The sequence below is a fragment of the Phyllobates terribilis genome, unplaced genomic scaffold (genome assembly GCF_046119375.1).
Source record: "Phyllobates terribilis strain yellow unplaced genomic scaffold, ASM4611937v1 Scaffold_8__6_contigs__length_399053987, whole genome shotgun sequence".
NCBI classification, from domain to species: Eukaryota; Metazoa; Chordata; class Amphibia; order Anura; family Dendrobatidae; genus Phyllobates; species Phyllobates terribilis.
Window position 1 is genome coordinate 48,049,449 of NW_027362768.1, and position 18,140 is coordinate 48,067,588.

Below are 18,140 nucleotides of genomic sequence, written 5' to 3' on the forward strand. Positions count from 1 at the left end.
ATCCTGGTATGCATGGCACCCCTCATCCCCAATCCTGGTATGCATGGACTCCTCATCCCAAATTTTATATACATGACACCCCGCATCTCAATCCTGGTATGCATGGTACCCCTCATCCCTATCCTGGTATACATGGCCCCTCATCCGAATCCTGGTATGCATGGCCCCAGATCCTTATCATGGTATGCATAGTACCTCTCATCCCTTTCCTGGTATGCATGATACCCCTCATCTCTATACTGGTATGCATGGCACGCCTCATTCTAAAACCTGGTATGCATGGTAACCCTCATCCCAAATCCTGGTATGCATGGCACCCCTCATCCCAAATCCTGGTATGCATGGTAACCCTCACCCCCAATCCTGTTACGCATGGCACCTCTCATCCCCAATCCTGGTATGCTTGGAACCCCTCATTACCAATCCTGTATGCATGGCACCCCTCACCCCCAAACCTGTATGCATGGCACCCCTCACGCCCTGTCCTGGAATGCATGGCACCTCATCCCCAATCCTGGTATGCATGGCACCCCTCATCCCTAATCCTGGCATGCATAGTTACCCTCACCCTGGTTTGCATGGCTCACTGATACCCAATCCTTGTATACATGGTACCCCATACCTCATCCTTATTCTGGTATGTATGGTACCCCTCATCCTGGCATGCATGGTACCCCTCATCCTTATTCTGGTATGCACGGCACCCCATCCCTCTTCCTGATATACATGGTACCCCTCATCCCTATCCTGGTATACATGGTACCCCTCATCTCTATCCTGGTATGCATGGTACCCATATCCGCTATCCTTGTATGCATGGCACCCCTCATCCCAAATCCTGGTATGCATGGCACCCCTCATCCACAATCCTGGTATGCATGGCACCGCTCATCCCCAATCCTGGTATGCATGGCACCCCTCATCCCTATCCTGGTATGCATGGTACCCCTCATCCCTATCCTGGTATACATGGCCCCTAATCCGAATCCTGGCATGCACGGCCCCCCAGATCTTTATCCTTGTATGCATAGTACCCCTCATCCCTATCCTGGTATGCATGGTACCCCACATCCCAAATCCTGGTATGCATGGCACCCCTCATCCCCAATCCTGGTATGCATGGCCCCTCATCCCAAATTTGATATACATGACACCCCTCATCCCAATCCTGGAATGTAAGGCATCACTCATCCCCAATCCTGGTATGCATGGTACCCCTCATCCCTATCCTGGTATACATGGCCCCTCATCTGAATCCTGGTATGCATGGCCCCAAAGATCCTTATCCTGGTAAGCATGGTACCCCTCATCCCTATCCTGGTTTGTATGGTACCCCTCATCCCTATTCTGGTATGCATGGCACCCCTCATCCCTAATCCTGGTATGCATGTCACCCCTCATCCCCAATCCTGGTATGCATGGCACCCCTCATCCCCAATCCTTGTATGCATGGCCCCCTCGTCCCAAATTTGATATACATGGCACCCCTCGTCCCAATCCTGGTATGCATGGTATCCCTCATCCCTATCCTGGTACACATGGCCCCTCATCCGAATCCTGATATGCATGGCCCCCCAGATCCTTATCCTGGTATGCTTAGTACCTCTTATCCCTATCCTGGTATGCATGGTACCCCTCATCCCTATCCTGGTATGCATGGCACGACTCATTCCAAATCCTGGTATGCATGGTACCCCTCATCCCCAATCCTGGTATGCATGGCACCCCTCACCCCCAATCCTGTATGAATGGCACCCCTCACCCCCAATCCTATAATGCATGGCACCTCATCCCCAATCCTGGTATGCATGGCACCCCTCATTCCCAATCCTTGCATGCATGGTGCCCCTCACCCAGGTTTGCATGGCTCCCTCATACCCAATCCTGGTATACATGGTACCCCATCCCTCATACCTATTTTGGTATGTATGGGACCCCTCATCCTGGTATGCATGGTACCTCTCATCCCTATCCTGATATGCATGGCACCCCATCCCTCATCCTGATATACATGGTACCCCTCATCCCTATTCATGTATACATGGTACCCCTCATCCCTATCCTGGTATGCATGGTACCCATCATCCCTATCCTGGTATGCATGGTACCCCTCATCCCAAATCCTGGAATGCATGGAACCCCTCATCGCCAATCCTGGTATGCATGGCCCCCTCATCCCAAATTTGATATACATGGCACCCATCATTCCAATCCTGGTATGCATGGTATCCCTCATCCCTATCCTGGTATACATGGCCCCTCATCCGAATCCTGGTATGCATGGCCCCCAAGATTCTTATCCTGGTATGCATAGTACCTCTCATCCCTATCCTGGTATGCATGGTACCCCTCATCCCTATCCTGGTATGCATGGCACGCCTCATTCCAAATCCTAGTATGCATGGTACCCCTCATCCCAAATCCTGGTATGCATGGCACCCCTCATCCAAAATCCTGGTATGCACGGCACCGCTCATCCCCAATCCTGGTATGCATGGCACCCCTCATCCCCAATCCTGGTATGCATGGCATCCCTCATACCCAATCCTGGAATGCATGGCACCCATCATCCCCAATCCTGGTATGCATGGCACCCCTCACCCCAATCCTGTATGAATGGCACCACTCACCCCAAATCCTGGAATGCATGGCACCTCATCCCCAATCCTGGTATGCATGGCACCCCTCATCCAAAATCCTGGCATGCATGGTGCCCCTCACCCTGGTTTGCATGGCTCCCTCATACCCAATCCTGGTATACATGGTATCCCATCCCTCATCCCTATTTTGGTATGTATGGGACCCCTCATCCTGGTATGCATGTTACCACTCATCCCTATCCTGATATGCATGGCACCCCATCCCTCATCCAGATATACATGGTACCCCTCATCCCTATTCATGTATACATGGTACCCCTCATCCCCATCCTGGTATGCATGGTACCCATCACCCCTATCCTGGTATGCATGGCACCCCTCATCCCAAATCCTGGTATGCATGGCACCCCTCATTCCCAATCCTGGTATGCATGGCACCGCTCATCCCCAATCCTGGTATGCAAGGCACTCCTCATCCCCAATACAGGTATGCATGGCACCGCTCATCCCCAATCCTGGTATGCCTGGAATCCCTCATTCCCAATCCTGGTATGCATGGCACCCCTCATCCCCAATCCTGATATGCATTGCACCCCTCACCCCCAATCCTGTATGAATGGCACACCTCACCCCCAATCCTGGAATGCATGGCACCTCATCCCCAATCCTGGTATGCATGGCACCCCTCATCCCCAATCCTGGCATACATGGTGACCCTCACCCTTGTTTGCATGGCTCCCTCATACCCAATCCTGGTATACATGGTACCCCATCCCTCATCCCTATTTTAGTATGTATGGTACCCCTCATCCTGGTATGCATGGTACCCCTCATCCCTATCCTGGTATGCATGGAACCCCATCCCTTATCCTAATGTACATAATACCCCTCATCTCTATTCATGTATACATGGTACCCCTCATCCCTATCCTGATATGCATGGTACCCATCATCCCTATCCTGGTATGCATGGCACTCCTCATCCCCAATCCTGTATGCATGGCACACCTCACCCCCAATCCTTTTTGAATGGCACCCCTCACGCCCAGTCCTGGAATGCATGGCACCTCATCCGCAATCCTGGTATGCATGGCACCCCTCATCCCAAATCCTGGCATGCATAGTGCCCCTCACCCTGGTTTGCATGGCTCCCTCATACCCAATCCTGGTATACATGGTACCCCATCCCTCATCCCTATTTTGGTATGTATGGTACCCATCATCCTGGTATGCATGGTACCCCTCATCCCTATCCTGGTATGCATGGCACCCCATCCCTTATCCTGATATACATAATACCCCTCATCCCTATTCATGTATACATGGTACGCCTCATCCCTATCCTGGTATGCATGGTACCCATCATCTCTATCCTGGTATGCATGGCACCCCTCATCCCAAAACCTGGTATGCATGGCACCCCTCATCCCAAAACCTGGTATGCATGGCACCCCTCATCCCCAATTCTGTATGCCTGGCACACCTCACCCCCAATCCTGTATGCATGGCACCCCTCACGCCCAGTCCTGGAATGCATGGCACCTCATCCCCAATCCTGGTATGCATGGCACCACTCATCCCAAATCCTGGCATGCATAGTGCCCCTCACCCTGGTTTGCATGGCTCCCTCATACCCAATCCTGATATACATGGTACCCCATCCCTCATCCCTATTTTGGTATGTATGGTACCCCTCATCCTGGCATGAATGGTACCCCTCATCCCTATCCTGGTAAGGATGGCACCCCATCCCTCATCCTGACATACAATGTACTCCTCATCCCTATCCTGGTATACATGGTACTCCTCATCTCTATCCTGGTATGCATGGTACCCATCACTCCTATCCTGGTATGCATGGCACCCCTCATCCCTAATCCTGGTATGCATGGCACCGCTCATCCCCAATCCTGGTATGCATGGCACCCCTCATCCGCAATCCTGGTATGCATGGCACCGCTCATCCCCAATCCTGGTATGCATGGCATCCCTCATCCCCAATCCTGGTATGCATGGCACTCCTCATCCCCAATCCTGGTATGCATGGCACCCCTCACCCCCAATCCTGTATGAATGGCACCCCTCACCCTCAATCCTGGAATGCATGGCACCTCATCCCCAATCCTGGTATGCATGGCACCCCTCATCCCCAATCCTGGCATACATGGTGCCCCTCACCCTGGTTTGCATGGCACCCCATCCCTTATCCTGATATACATGGTACCCCTCATCCCTATTCATATATACATGGTACCTCTCATCCCTATCCTGGTATGCAAGGTACCCATCATCCCTATCCTGGTATGCATGGCACCCCTCATCCCAAATCCTGGTATGCATGGCACCCCTCATCCCCAAATCTGGTATGCATGGCACCCCTCATCCCCAATCCTGGTATGCATGGCACCCCTCATCCCCAATCCTGGTATGCATAGACTCCTCATCCCAAATTTTATATACATGACACCCCGCATCTCAATCCTGGTATGCATGGTACCCCTCATCCCTATCCTGGTATACATGGCCCCTCATCCGAATCCTGGTATGCATGGCCCCAGATCCTTATCATAGTATGCATAGTACCTCTCATCCCTTTCCTGGTATGCATGATACCCCTCATCTCTATACTGGTATGCATGGCACGCCTCATTCTAAAACCTGGTATGCATGGTACCCCTCATCCCAAATCCTGGTATGCATGGCACCCCTCATCCGCAATCCTGGTATGCATGGCACCCCTCATCCCAAATCCTGGTATGCATGGTCCCCTCATCTCCAATCCTGGTATGCATGGCACCCCTCACCCCAATCCTGTATGCATGGCACCCCTCATCCCCAATCCTGGTACGCATGGCACCTCTCATCCCCAATCCTGGTATGCATGGAACCCCTCTTCCCTATCCTGGTATACATGGCCCCTCATCCGAATCCTGGTATGCATGGCCCCAGATCCTTATCATGGTATGCTTAGTACCTCTCATCCCTTTCCAGGTATGCATGGTACCCCTCATCTCTATACTGGTATGCATGGCACGCCTCATTCTAAAACTCGGTATGCATGGTACCCCTCATCCCAAATCCTAGTATGCATGGCACCCCTCATCCGCAATCCTGGTATGCATGGCACCCCTCATCCCAAATCCTGGTATGCATGGCCCCCTCATCTCCAATCCTGGTATGCATGGCACCACTCACCCCAATCCTGTATGCATGGCACCCCTCATCCCCAATCCTAGTACGCATGGCACCTCTCATCCCCAATCCTGGTATGCATGGAACCCCTCATCACCAATCCTGTATGCATGGCACCCCTCACCCCCAATCCTGTATGCATGGCACCCCTCACGCCCTGTCCTGGAATGCATGGCACCTCATCCCCAATCCTGGTATGCATGGCACCCCTCATCCCTAATCCTGGCATGCATAGTGGCCCTCACCCTGGTTTGCATAGCTCACTGATACCCAATCCTTGTATACATGGTACCCCATACCTCATCCTTATTCTGGTATGCATGGTACCCCTCATCCTTATCCTGGTATGCACGGCACCCCATCCCTCTTCCTGATATACATGGTACCCCTCATCCCTATCCTGGTATACATGGTACCCCTCATCTCTATCCTGGTATGCATAGTACCCATATCCGCTATTCTGGTATGCATGGCACCCCTCATCCCAAACCTGGTATGCATGGCACCCCTCATCCACAATCCTTGTATGCATGGCACCGCTCATCCCTATCCTGGTATACATGGCCGCTAATCCGAATCCTGGTATGCATGGCCCCCCAGATCTTTATCCTTGTATGCCTAGTACCCCTCATCCCTATCCTGGTATGCATGGTACCCCTCATTCCTATCCTGGTATGCATGGCACCCCTCATCGCCAAATCTGGTATGCATGGCACCCCTCATCCCCAATCCTAGTATGCATGGCACCCCTCATCCGCAATCCTGGTATGCATGGCACCCCTCATCCCAAATCCTGGTATGCATGGCCCCCTCATCTCCAATCCTGGTATGCATGGCACCACTCACCCCAATCCTGTATGCATGGCACCCCTCATCCTCAATCCTAGTACGCATGGCACCTCTCATCCCCAATCCTGGTATGCATGGAACCCCTCATCACCAATCCTGTATGCATGGCACCCCTCACCCCCAATCCTGTATGCATGGCACCCCTCACGCCCTGTTCTGGAATGCATGGCACCTCATCCCCAATCCTGGTATGCATGGCACCCCTCATCCCTAATCCTGGCATGCATAGTGGCCCTCACCCTGGTTTGCATGGCTCACTGATACCCAATCCTTGTATACATGGTACCCCATACCTCATCCTTATTCTGGTATGCATGGTACCCCTCATCCTTATCCTGGTATGCACGGCACCCCATCCCTCTTCCTGATATACATGGTACCCCTCATCCCTATCCTGGTATACATGGTACCCCTCATCTCTATCCTGGTATGCATAGTACCCATATCCGCTATTCTGGTATGCATGGCACCCCTCATCCCAAACCTGGTATGCATGGCACCCCTCATCCACAATCCTTGTATGCATGGCACCGCTCATCCCTATCCTGGTATACATGGCCGCTAATCCGAATCCTGGTATGCATGGCCCCCCAGATCTTTATCCTTGTATGCCTAGTACCCCTCATCCCTATCCTGGTATGAATGGTACCCCTCATTCCTATCCTGGTATGCATGGCACCCCTCATCGCCAAATCTGGTATGCATGGCACCCCTCATCCCCAATCCTGGTATGCATGGCACCCCTCATCCCCAATCCTGGTATGCATGGACTCCTCATCCCAAATTTTATATACATGACACCCCGCATCTCAATCCTGGTATGCATGGTACCCCTCATCCCTATCCTGGTATACATGGCCCCTCATCCGAATCCTGGTATGCATGGCCCCAGATCCTTATCATGGTATGCATAGTACCTCTCATCCCTTTCCTGGTATGCATGATACTCCTCATCTCTATACTGGTATGCATGGCACGCCTCATTCTAAAACCTGGTATGCATGGTACCCCTCATCCCAAATCCTGGTATGCATGGCACCCCTCATCCGCAATCCTGGTATGCATGGCACCCCTCATCCCAAATCCTGGTATGCATGGTCCCCTCATCTCCAATCCTGGTATGCATGGCACCCCTCACCCCAATCCTGTATGCATGGCACCCCTCATCCCCAATCCTGGTACGCATGGCACCTCTCATCCACAATCCCGGTATGCATGGAACCCCTCTTCCCTATCCTGGTATACATGGCCCCTCATCCGAATCCTGGTATGCATGGCCCCAGATCCTTATCATGGTATGCTTAGTACCTCTCATCCCTTTCCAGGTATGCATGGTACCCCTCATCTCTATACTGGTATGCATGGCACGCCTCATTCTAAAACTCGGTATGCATGGTACCCCTCATCCCAAATCCTAGTATGCATGGCACCACTCACCCCAATCCTGTATGCATGGCACCCCTCATCCCCAATCCTGGTACGCATGGCACCTCTCATCCCCAATCCTGGTATGCATGGAACCCCTCATCACCAATCCTGTATGCATGGCACCCCTCACCCCCAATCCTGTATGCATGGCACCCCTCACTCCCTGTCCTGGAATGCATGGCACCTCATCCCCAATCCTGGTATGCATGGCACCCCTCATCCCTAATCCTGGCATGCATAGTGGCCCTCACCCTGGTTTGCATGGCTCACTGATACCCAATCCTTGTATACATGGTACCCCATACCTCATCCTTATTCTGGTATGCATGGTACCCCTCATCCTTATCCTGGTATGCACGGCACCCCATCCCTCTTCCTGATATACATGGTACCCCTCATCCCTATCCTGGTATACATGGTACCCCTCATCTCTATCCTGGTATGCATAGTACCCATATCCGCTATTCTGGTATGCATGGCACCCCTCATCCCAAATCCTGGTATGCATGGCACCCCTCATCCACAATCCTTGTATGCATGGCACCGCTCATCCCTATCCTGGTATACATGGCCGCTAATCCGAATCCTGGTATGCATGGCCCCCCAGATCTTTATCCTTGTATGCCTAGTACCCCTCATCCCTATCCTGGTATGCATGGTACCCCTCATTCCTATCCTGGTATGCATGGCACCCCTCATCCCAAATCCTGGTATGCATGGTACCCCTCACCCCCAATCCTGGCACGCATGGCACCTCTCATCCCCAATCCTGGTATGCTTGGAACCCCTCATCACCAATCCTGTATGCATGGCACCCCTCACCCCCAATCCTGTATGCATGGCACCCCTCACGCCCTGCCCTGGAATGCATGGCACCTCATCCCCAATCCTGGTATGCATGGCACCCCTCATCCCTAATCCTGGCATGCATAGTGGCCCTCACCCTGGTTTGCATGGCTCACTGATACCCAATCCTTGTATACATGGTACCCCATACCTCATCCTTATTCTGGTATGTATGGTACCCCTCATCCTGGCATGCATGGTACCCCTCATCCTTATTCTGGTATGCACGGCACCCCATCCCTCTTCCTGATATACATGGTACCCCTCATCCCTATCCTGGTATACATGGTACCCCTCATCTCTATCCTGGTATGCATGGTACCCATATCCGCTATCCTTGTATGCATGGCACCCCTCATCCCAAATCCTGGTATGCATGGCACCCCTCATCCACAATCCTGGTATGCATGGCACCGCTCATCCCCAATCCTGGTATGCATGGCACCCCTCATCCCTATCCTGGTATGCATGGTAACCCTCATCCCTATCCTGGTATACATGGCCCCTAATCCGAATCCTGGCATGCACGGCCCCCCAGATCTTTATCCTTGTATGCATAGTACCCCTCAACCCTATCCTGGTATGCATGGTACCCCTCATCCCTATCCTGGTATGCATGGCACCCCTCATCCCAAATCCTGGTATGCATGGTACCCCACTTCCCAAATCCTGGTATGCGTGGCACCCCTCATCCCCAATCCTGGTATGCATGGCCCCTCATCCCAAATTTGATATACATGGCACCCCTCATCCCAATCCTGGAATGTAAGGCATCACTCATCCCCAATCCTGGTATGCATGGTACCCCTCATCCCTATCCTGGTATACATGGCCCCTCATCTGAATCCTGGTATGCATGGCCCCAAAGATCCTTATCCTGGTAAGCATGGTACCCCTCATCCCTATCCTGGTTTGCATAGTACCCCTCATCCCTATTCTGGTATGCATGGCACCCCTCATCCCAAATCCTGGTATGCATGGCCCCCTCATCTCCAATCCTGGTATGCATGGCACCCCTCACCCCAATCCTGTATGCATGGCACCCCTCATCCCCAATCCTGGTACGCATGGCACCTCTCATCCCCAATCCTGTTATGCATGGAACCCCTCATCACCAATCCTGTATGCATGGCATCCCTCACCCCCAATCCTGTATGCATGGCACCCCTCACGCACTGTCCTGGAATGCATGGCACCTCATCCCCAATCCTGGTATGCAAGGCACCCCTCATCCCTAATCCTGACATGCATAGTGGCCCTCACCCTGGTTTGCATGGCTCACTGATACCCAATCCTTGTATACATGGTACCCCATACCTCATCCTTATTCTGGTATATATGGTACCCCTCATCCTGGCATGCATGGTACCCCTCATCCTTATCCTGGTATGCACGGCACCCCATCCCTCTTCCTGATATACATGGTACCCCTCATCCCTATCCTGGTATACATTTTACCCCTCATCTCTATCCTGGTATGCATGGTACCCATATCCGCTATCCTGGTATGCATGGCACCCCTCATCCCAAATCCTGGTATGCATGGCACCCCTCATCCACAATCCTGGTAAGCATGGCACCGCTCATCCCCAATCCTGGTATGCATGACACCCCTCATCCCTATCCTGGTATGCATGGTACCCCTCATCCCTATACTGGTATACATGGCCCCTAATCCGAATCCTGGTATGCATGGCCCCCCAGATCTTTATCCTTGTAGGCATAGTACCCCTCATCCCTATCCTGGTATGCATGGTACCCCTCATCCCTATCCTGGTATGCATGGCACCCCTCATCCCAAATCCCTGTATGCATGGTACCCCACATCCAAAATCCTGGTATGCGTGGCACCCCTCATCCCCAATCCTGGTATGCATGGCCCCTCATCCCAAATTTGATATACATTCCACCCCTCATCCCAATCCTGGAATGTAAGGCATCACTCATCCCCAATCCTGGTATGCATGGTACCCCTCATCCCTATCCTGGTATACATGGCCCCCTCATCCCAAATTTGATATACATGGCACCCCTTATCCCAATCATGGTATGTGTTAGAACTCTCATGTTAGTTTTTTTCTGTTATCCTGGGCACATGACCGTTTTTGCCTATTTAATCCTGCTCCGCCCTTCTGGCCTTGCTGGACTTCATTGTAATTTCTACTCTTAAGCTAGCCAGGTGCTTTGTTACCTTTCTCAGTCAGTTTAGCTAGGTCTTTTGACCTCTATGTTCTATGTTGTTTGTTTGTCTTTTTTCTGCTACAATTTCTGCTAGGAGGTGTCCATCTTTCTCACAGTCCCTAGTTCTTGTAGGGATCCCTTCCTCACATCTATAGGTCTTCGTTCAAACTAGCTGAGGACATTAGCGGGTCTTATCGCAGGATCAGGTTCCCCGTTACATCGTAGGGATCTAGCTTAGTTCTATTGTAGGGACAGATCTCCTGTCTTTCTTTATTGCTTGTAGCAGATCATAACAGTAAGTCCAGCCTAAAAAAATTCTCTAAGGAAAGACCTCCAGTTTCCATCATGGTGTCGGTTCATGATTTGGCTCAACGCCTGCAGGGACTCTCTCTGGAGGTGGTCGAGCTCCAACAACACGTGAGTAGCTGTTCTGGAGCGCATTTTGTGGAGCCAAAGGTACGATTGCCTGATTTATTTTTTGGTGAACAACAAGATTTTTTTTCCTTTAAAAATGCTTGTTTATTATATTTATATTTTCGTTTGAGAACCCTGATGCTCTGGTGATGAATCACAGCGCATAGGGTTCATAATGTCACTTTTGCGCAAAGAACCTCAGGGATGGGCCTTATCTCTCCAACCTAGTGATCCGTGCTTTAGATCAGTGGATCGTTTTTTTTCTGCTTTGGGGTTGTTGTATGATGATCCTCACCGTGTCTCATCAGCTGAGACTGAACTGAGACATTTGAGGCAGGGATCAGGTAATGTGGAAAATTATTGTACTCACTTCCGTCGGTGGTCTGCTCAGGTGGGGTGGAACGATTCAGCTCTGAAAAGTTTGTTTCTTGCTGGGCTAGGTGAAAGGGTTAAGGAATTGCTGATTGCTTATCCTACACCTGGAAACTTGCAGGAGGCAATGTAATTAGCTTTACGGGTGGACAGGAGACTGCGTGCAAGGGTTAATGAGAGTAAATCCTCTGCCATGTCAGCTCCGAGTCTTGAGAGGGTCTGTACTGACACTGGAGAGCCGATGGAGATTGGGGCGATGTCACACCGCTATCAGGAAAAAGACCGCAGGTTTTCTGAAGGTTTGTGCTTTTATTGCAGCAAATCTGACCATTTCATTAAGAACTGTGTGCTTCGTATGAACAAAGAAAAAAAAAAGGTCAGTTACGCCCGTATAGCCTGTTTAAACACTAAGGGTGTATTTCTTTCTGCTACTACAGCAGCTCAGGAAGAATTAATTGAATTTCGGGTATTTGTGGATTGTGGTTCAACTCTGCATGTGATTGATGGGGGATACTTGGAAAAACTTAATTTAAAACCCAAACCTTTGTCATCGCCTATTGCCGTGGTTTCTGTCGATGGCTCTCCCTTGAAATGTGTTACTCACAAGGTTTATGAATTTCCCCTCACTATTAATGGTATTCACCAAGAAAATTTGGATTTGGTGGTATTAAACAATTTGCCTTCTCCAGTAGTTTTGGGGTTGCCCTGGTTAAAATTGCACAATCCTGTACTGGATTGGTCTACCAATGAAATTAAGTCCTGGAGCCCTAAGTGTTATGACAAGTGTTGTAACGGGCACATTGCTGCTGTGGATAAACTGGAATTACCTGTACCTATTCAGGATTTTTGGAAAGTTTTTTCTGAGGAGGAGTCGCAAATTTTGCCTCCCCATAGAGACTACGATTGTACCATTGAATTTGTCCCTGGAGCGACTCTTCCTAAAAGTTGTTTATTTAATCTGACTATTCCTGAGAGAAAAACTTTGAAGGAATACATACAGATGAGCTTGGCCGCCGGTCATATCAGACCCTCTAAGTCACCTGTGGCTGTTGGATTTTTTTTTGTTAAAAAAAAGGACGGCGGTTTACGTCCTTGTTTGGACTTTCGCGAGATTAATAAAATTACTGTGCGCAATCCCTACCCACTGCAATTGATTCCTGATTTGTTTAACTAGTTAGTGGGGGCCAAGTGGTTCTCTAAAATTGATCTCCGGGGGGCATACAGTTTGTTGTGCATGAAGGAGGGTGATGAATGGAAGACTGCTTTTAACACTCCTGTGGGTCATTTTGAGAATTTGGTTATGCCTTTTGGTCTTACCAATGCACCAGCATTTTTTCAGAATCTTATTAATGACATCCTTAGACCTTTGTTCGGCAAAAATGTGGTTGTGTATTTGGATGACATTTTGATTTATTCGCCTGACTTGGAGTCTCATTGGCGGAGTGTACGTGAGGTATTGCAGTTATTGATTGACAATTCGCTTTTTGCTAAGCTGGAGAAATGTGAGTTCGCTGTACAGAGAATTAGTTTTTTGGGCTACATTATCTCCAGCGAGGGCTTTGAGATGGACCCGGTGAAAGTTCAAGCTGTGCAGGAATGGCCTAGGTCTATTGGTTTGAAATCGATACAGAGGTTTTTGGGTTTCGCCAATTATTACAGAAAATTCATAAAAAAAAATTCTATTATTGTTAAACCACTGACCGATCTCACCAGGAAAGGTTCTAATACGGTTCAGTGGACTACTGAGGCCATTGAAGCTTTTGTGTTTCTAAAGGAGAGGTTCAGCTCTGCCCCCATCCTTATACAGCATGATGTGACTAAGCCGTTTTTGGTTGAGGTTGATGCTTCTTCTGTGGGGGTCGGTGAGGTGTTGTCTCAGAAAAACAAGGATGGAGTACATCCCTGTGCCTTTTTTTCAAAAAAATTTTCTGAGACTGAACTTAATTATGATATTGGTAATCGGGAATTGCTGACTATTAAACTCGCATTTGAACACTGGCGTTATCTCTTGGAAGGTGCTGATTTTCCCATTCAGGTTTTCACTGATCATAAAAATCTGATCTATCTTGATGCTGCCAAGCGCTTGAATGCCCGTCAGGCTAGGTGGGCACTTTTTTTTTCGCGGTTTAATTTTTCCGTTACTTACATCCCGGGTACCAAGAATGTTAAAGCTGATGCTTTGTCTCGCAGCTTTTTTCCCATGGTCGGTGCTGAGGAGGAGGAGAGCATTTTACAAGAAGGTGTTGTGATTGCTGCATTGGACTCTGTTTTGGAAGATGAGATTCTTAAAGCACAGGAGAATGCCCATCTAACACTCCCCATGGGAGGTTGTTTGTGCCTAGGACCTTTAGGAGAGATTTGTTTGTTGAGTGTCATGAGTCTCAGTTGGCAGGTCATCCTGGAATTTCTGAGACCTAGAGACTTGTGGGTCGCAGTTTTTGGTGGCCTGGATGGCAGAAGGAGGTCATTAAGTGGGTGTGTCAATGTACTGTGTGTGCTAGATCTAAGTCTTCACATGCTCCTGCTGCGGGGTTGCTTTGCCCTCTGGAGGTTCCTTGTGCACCTTGGACACATCTGGCTATGGACTTTATTACTGACCTTCCCCCCTCTAAGGGTTTCATGGTCATCTGGGTGGTCGTGGACCGTTTTAGCAAGATGTGTCACTTGGTTCCCTTCATCAAACTGCCCTGCGCTAAGACTCTCGCTAAGGCCTTTGTCAAGGAGATTGTCAGACTCCATGGTGTTCCTACTGACATTGTTTCTGATAGGGGACCTCAGTTCGTGGCTCATTTTTGGCATGCCTTTTGTGACAGGTTGGGAGTTCATTTATCATTTTCATCTGGATATCATCCTGAGTCTAATGGCCAGACAGAAAGGAAGAACCAGGATGTTGAGCAGTTCTTGCGTTGTTTTGTGGCAGACAATCAAGAGGGGTGGTCTGAGTTTCTGCCGCTTGCTGAATTTGCTCTTAACAACCATACATCCTCTTCTGCTGGGTGTTCGCCTTTTTTTTGTTGTTCTGGGAGACATCCGTCTTTTGGGTCATTCTCCAAATTGGTATCGGCTGTGCCTGAGGAGGAAAGTTTTTCCGGTGATTTGGAAAGAGTTTGGATGGATGGCCGTGGTAATCTTCAGGAGGCTAACAAAAAATCTAAGAGGTACATTGACAGGAAACGTCAAGAGGTTTTGTTTACGGTTGGTGACATGGTTTGGTTGTCCTCTAAGAATCTGCGGTTGAGGATTCCTTCTAAAAAATTGGGTCCCAAGTTTGTAGGGCCCTTTAAGGTGCTTCAGGTAGTTAACCAATCTGTTGTTAGGTTGGAGGTTCCTACCTCCTGGAAGATTAATCCGGTGTTTCATGTTTCTCTATTGAAAAAAGCTAATGTATCAGATAGAGACGCCACTGCCACTGTTCCTCTGGTGGTGGAGGACGGTGAATATGAAATTTCCTGCATCCTTAATTCTAGACGGTATAGAGGGAGTTTGCAGTATCTCGTCGCTTGGAAGGGTTTCGGTCCCGATGATAACTCATGGGTGAGGGCAGATGATGTTTCTGCTTCCAGACTTGTCAGAGCGTTTCACAAGAGGTTTCCTGATAAGCCTGGGCCTAGGGGATCCGGAGGATCCTCATAGAAGAGGGGGTACTGTTAGAACTCTCCTGTTAGGTTTTTTCTATTATGCTGGTCACATGACCGTTTTTGTCTATTTAATCCTGCTCCGCCCTTCTGGCCTTGCTGGACTTCATTGTAATTTCTACTCTTAAGCTAGCCAGGTGCTTTGTTACCTTTCTCAGTCAGTTTAGCTAGGTCTTTTGACCTCTATGTTCTATGTTGTTTGTTTGTCTTTTTTCTGCTACAATTTCTGCTAGGAGGTGTCCATCTTTCTCCCAGTCCCTAGTTCTTGTAGGGATCCCTTCATCACATCTATAGGTCTTCGTTCAGAGTAGCTGAGGACTTTAGCGGGTATGATCGCAGGATCAAGTTCCCCGTTACATCGTAGAGATCTAGCTTAGTTCTATTGTACGGACAGATCTCCGGACTTTCCTTAGTGCTTGTAGCAGATTATAACAGTATGCATGGTATCCCTCATCCCTATCCTGGTATACATGGCCCCTCATCTGAATCCTGGTATGCATGGCCCCCCAGATCCTTATCCTGGTATGCATAGTACCTCTCATCCCTATCCTGGTATGCATGGTACCCCTCATCCCTATCCTGGTATGCATGGCACACCTCATTCCAAATCCTGGTATGCATGGTACCCCTCATCCCAAATCCTGGTATGCATGGCACCCCTCATCCCCAATCCTGGTACACATGGCACCACTCATCCCCAATCCTAGTATGCATGGCCCCCTCATCACCAATCCTGGTATGCATGGCACCCCTCACCCCAATCCTGAATGCATGGCACCACTCACCCCAATCCTGTATGCATGGCACCCCTCATCCCCAATCCTGGTATGCATGGCACTCCTCATCCCCAATCCTGGTATGCATGGCACCCCTCATCCCCAATCCTGTATGCATGGCACACCTCACCCCCAATGATGTTTGCATGGCACCCCTCACGCCCAGTCCTGGAATGCATGGCACCTCTTCCCCAAACCTGGTATTCATGGCACCCCTCATCTCAAATCCTGGCATGCATAGTGACCCTCACCCTGGTTTGCATGGCTCCCTCATACCCAATCTAGGCATACATGGTACCCCATCCCTCATCCCTATTCTGGTATGTATGGTACCCCTCATTCTGGCATGAATGGCACCCCTCATCCCTATCCAGCTATGCATGGCACCCAATCCCTCATCCTGATATACATGGTACTCCTCATCCCTATCCTGGTATACATGGTACCCCTCATCTCTATCCTGGTATACATGGTACCCATCACCCCTATCCTGGTATGCATGGCACCCCTCATCCTAAATCCTGGTATGCATGGCGCCCCTCATCCCCAATCCTGGTATGCATGGCACCGCTCATCCCCAATCCTGGTATGCATGGCACCCCTCATCCCCAATCCTGGTATGCATGGCACCGCTCATCCCCAATCCTGGTATGCATGGCATCCCTCATCCCCAATCCTGGTATGCATGGCACCCCTCATCCCCAATCCTGGTATGCATGGCACCCCTCACCCCCAATCCTGTATGAATGGCACCCCTCTTCCCCAATCCTGGTATGCATGGCCCCCTCATCCCAAATTTGATATACATGGCACCCCTCATCCCAATCCTGGTATGTATGGCACCTGTCATCTCCAATCCTGGTATGCATGGTACCCCTCATCCCCAATCTTGGTATGCATGGCAATCCTCGTCCCATTTCTGGTATGTATGGTACTCCTGATCCTGGTATACATTGCACCCCTCATCCCAATTCTGGTATGTATGGCCTCTTCATCCCTCAATCCTGGTATGCATGGTAACCCGCATTCCTATCATGTTATTCATGGTACCCTCATCCTGGTATGCATCGCACCCCATCCCTCATCCTGGTATGCATGGCACTCCATCCCTCATCCTGGTATGCTTGGTACCCCTCATCCCTATCCTGGTATGTATGGTACCCCTCATCCTGGTATACATAGCACCCCTCATCCCAATTCTGGTATGAATAGCACCCCTCAACCTCCAATCCTGGTATGTATGGTGCCCCTCATCCCTATCCTGGTATGCATGGTACCCCTCATCCCTATCCTGGTATGCATGGCACCACTCATCCCAAATCCGGGTATGCATGGTACCCCTCATCCCAAATCCTGGTATGCATGGCACCCTTCATCCTTATCCTGGTATGCATGGCTCCCCATCCCTCATCCTGATATACTTGGTACCCCTCATCCCTATCCTTGTATACATGGTACCCCTCATCTCTATTCTGGTATGCATGGTACCCATCATCCCTATACTGGTATGCTTGACACACCTCATCCCAAATCCTGTATGCATGGCACCCCTCATCCCCAATCCTCGTATACATGGCACCCCTCACTCCCAGTCCTGGAATGCATGGCACTTCATCCCCAATCCTGGTATGCATGGCACCCCTCATCCCTAATCCTGGCATGCATGGTGCTCCTCACCCTGGTTTTCATGGCTCCCTCATACCCAATCCTGGTATACATGGTACACCATCCCTCATCCCTATTCTGGTATATATGGTACCCCTCAAACTGGCATGCATGGTACCCCTCATCCCTATCCTGGTATGCATGGTACCCCATCCCTCATCCTGGTATACATGGTACCCCTC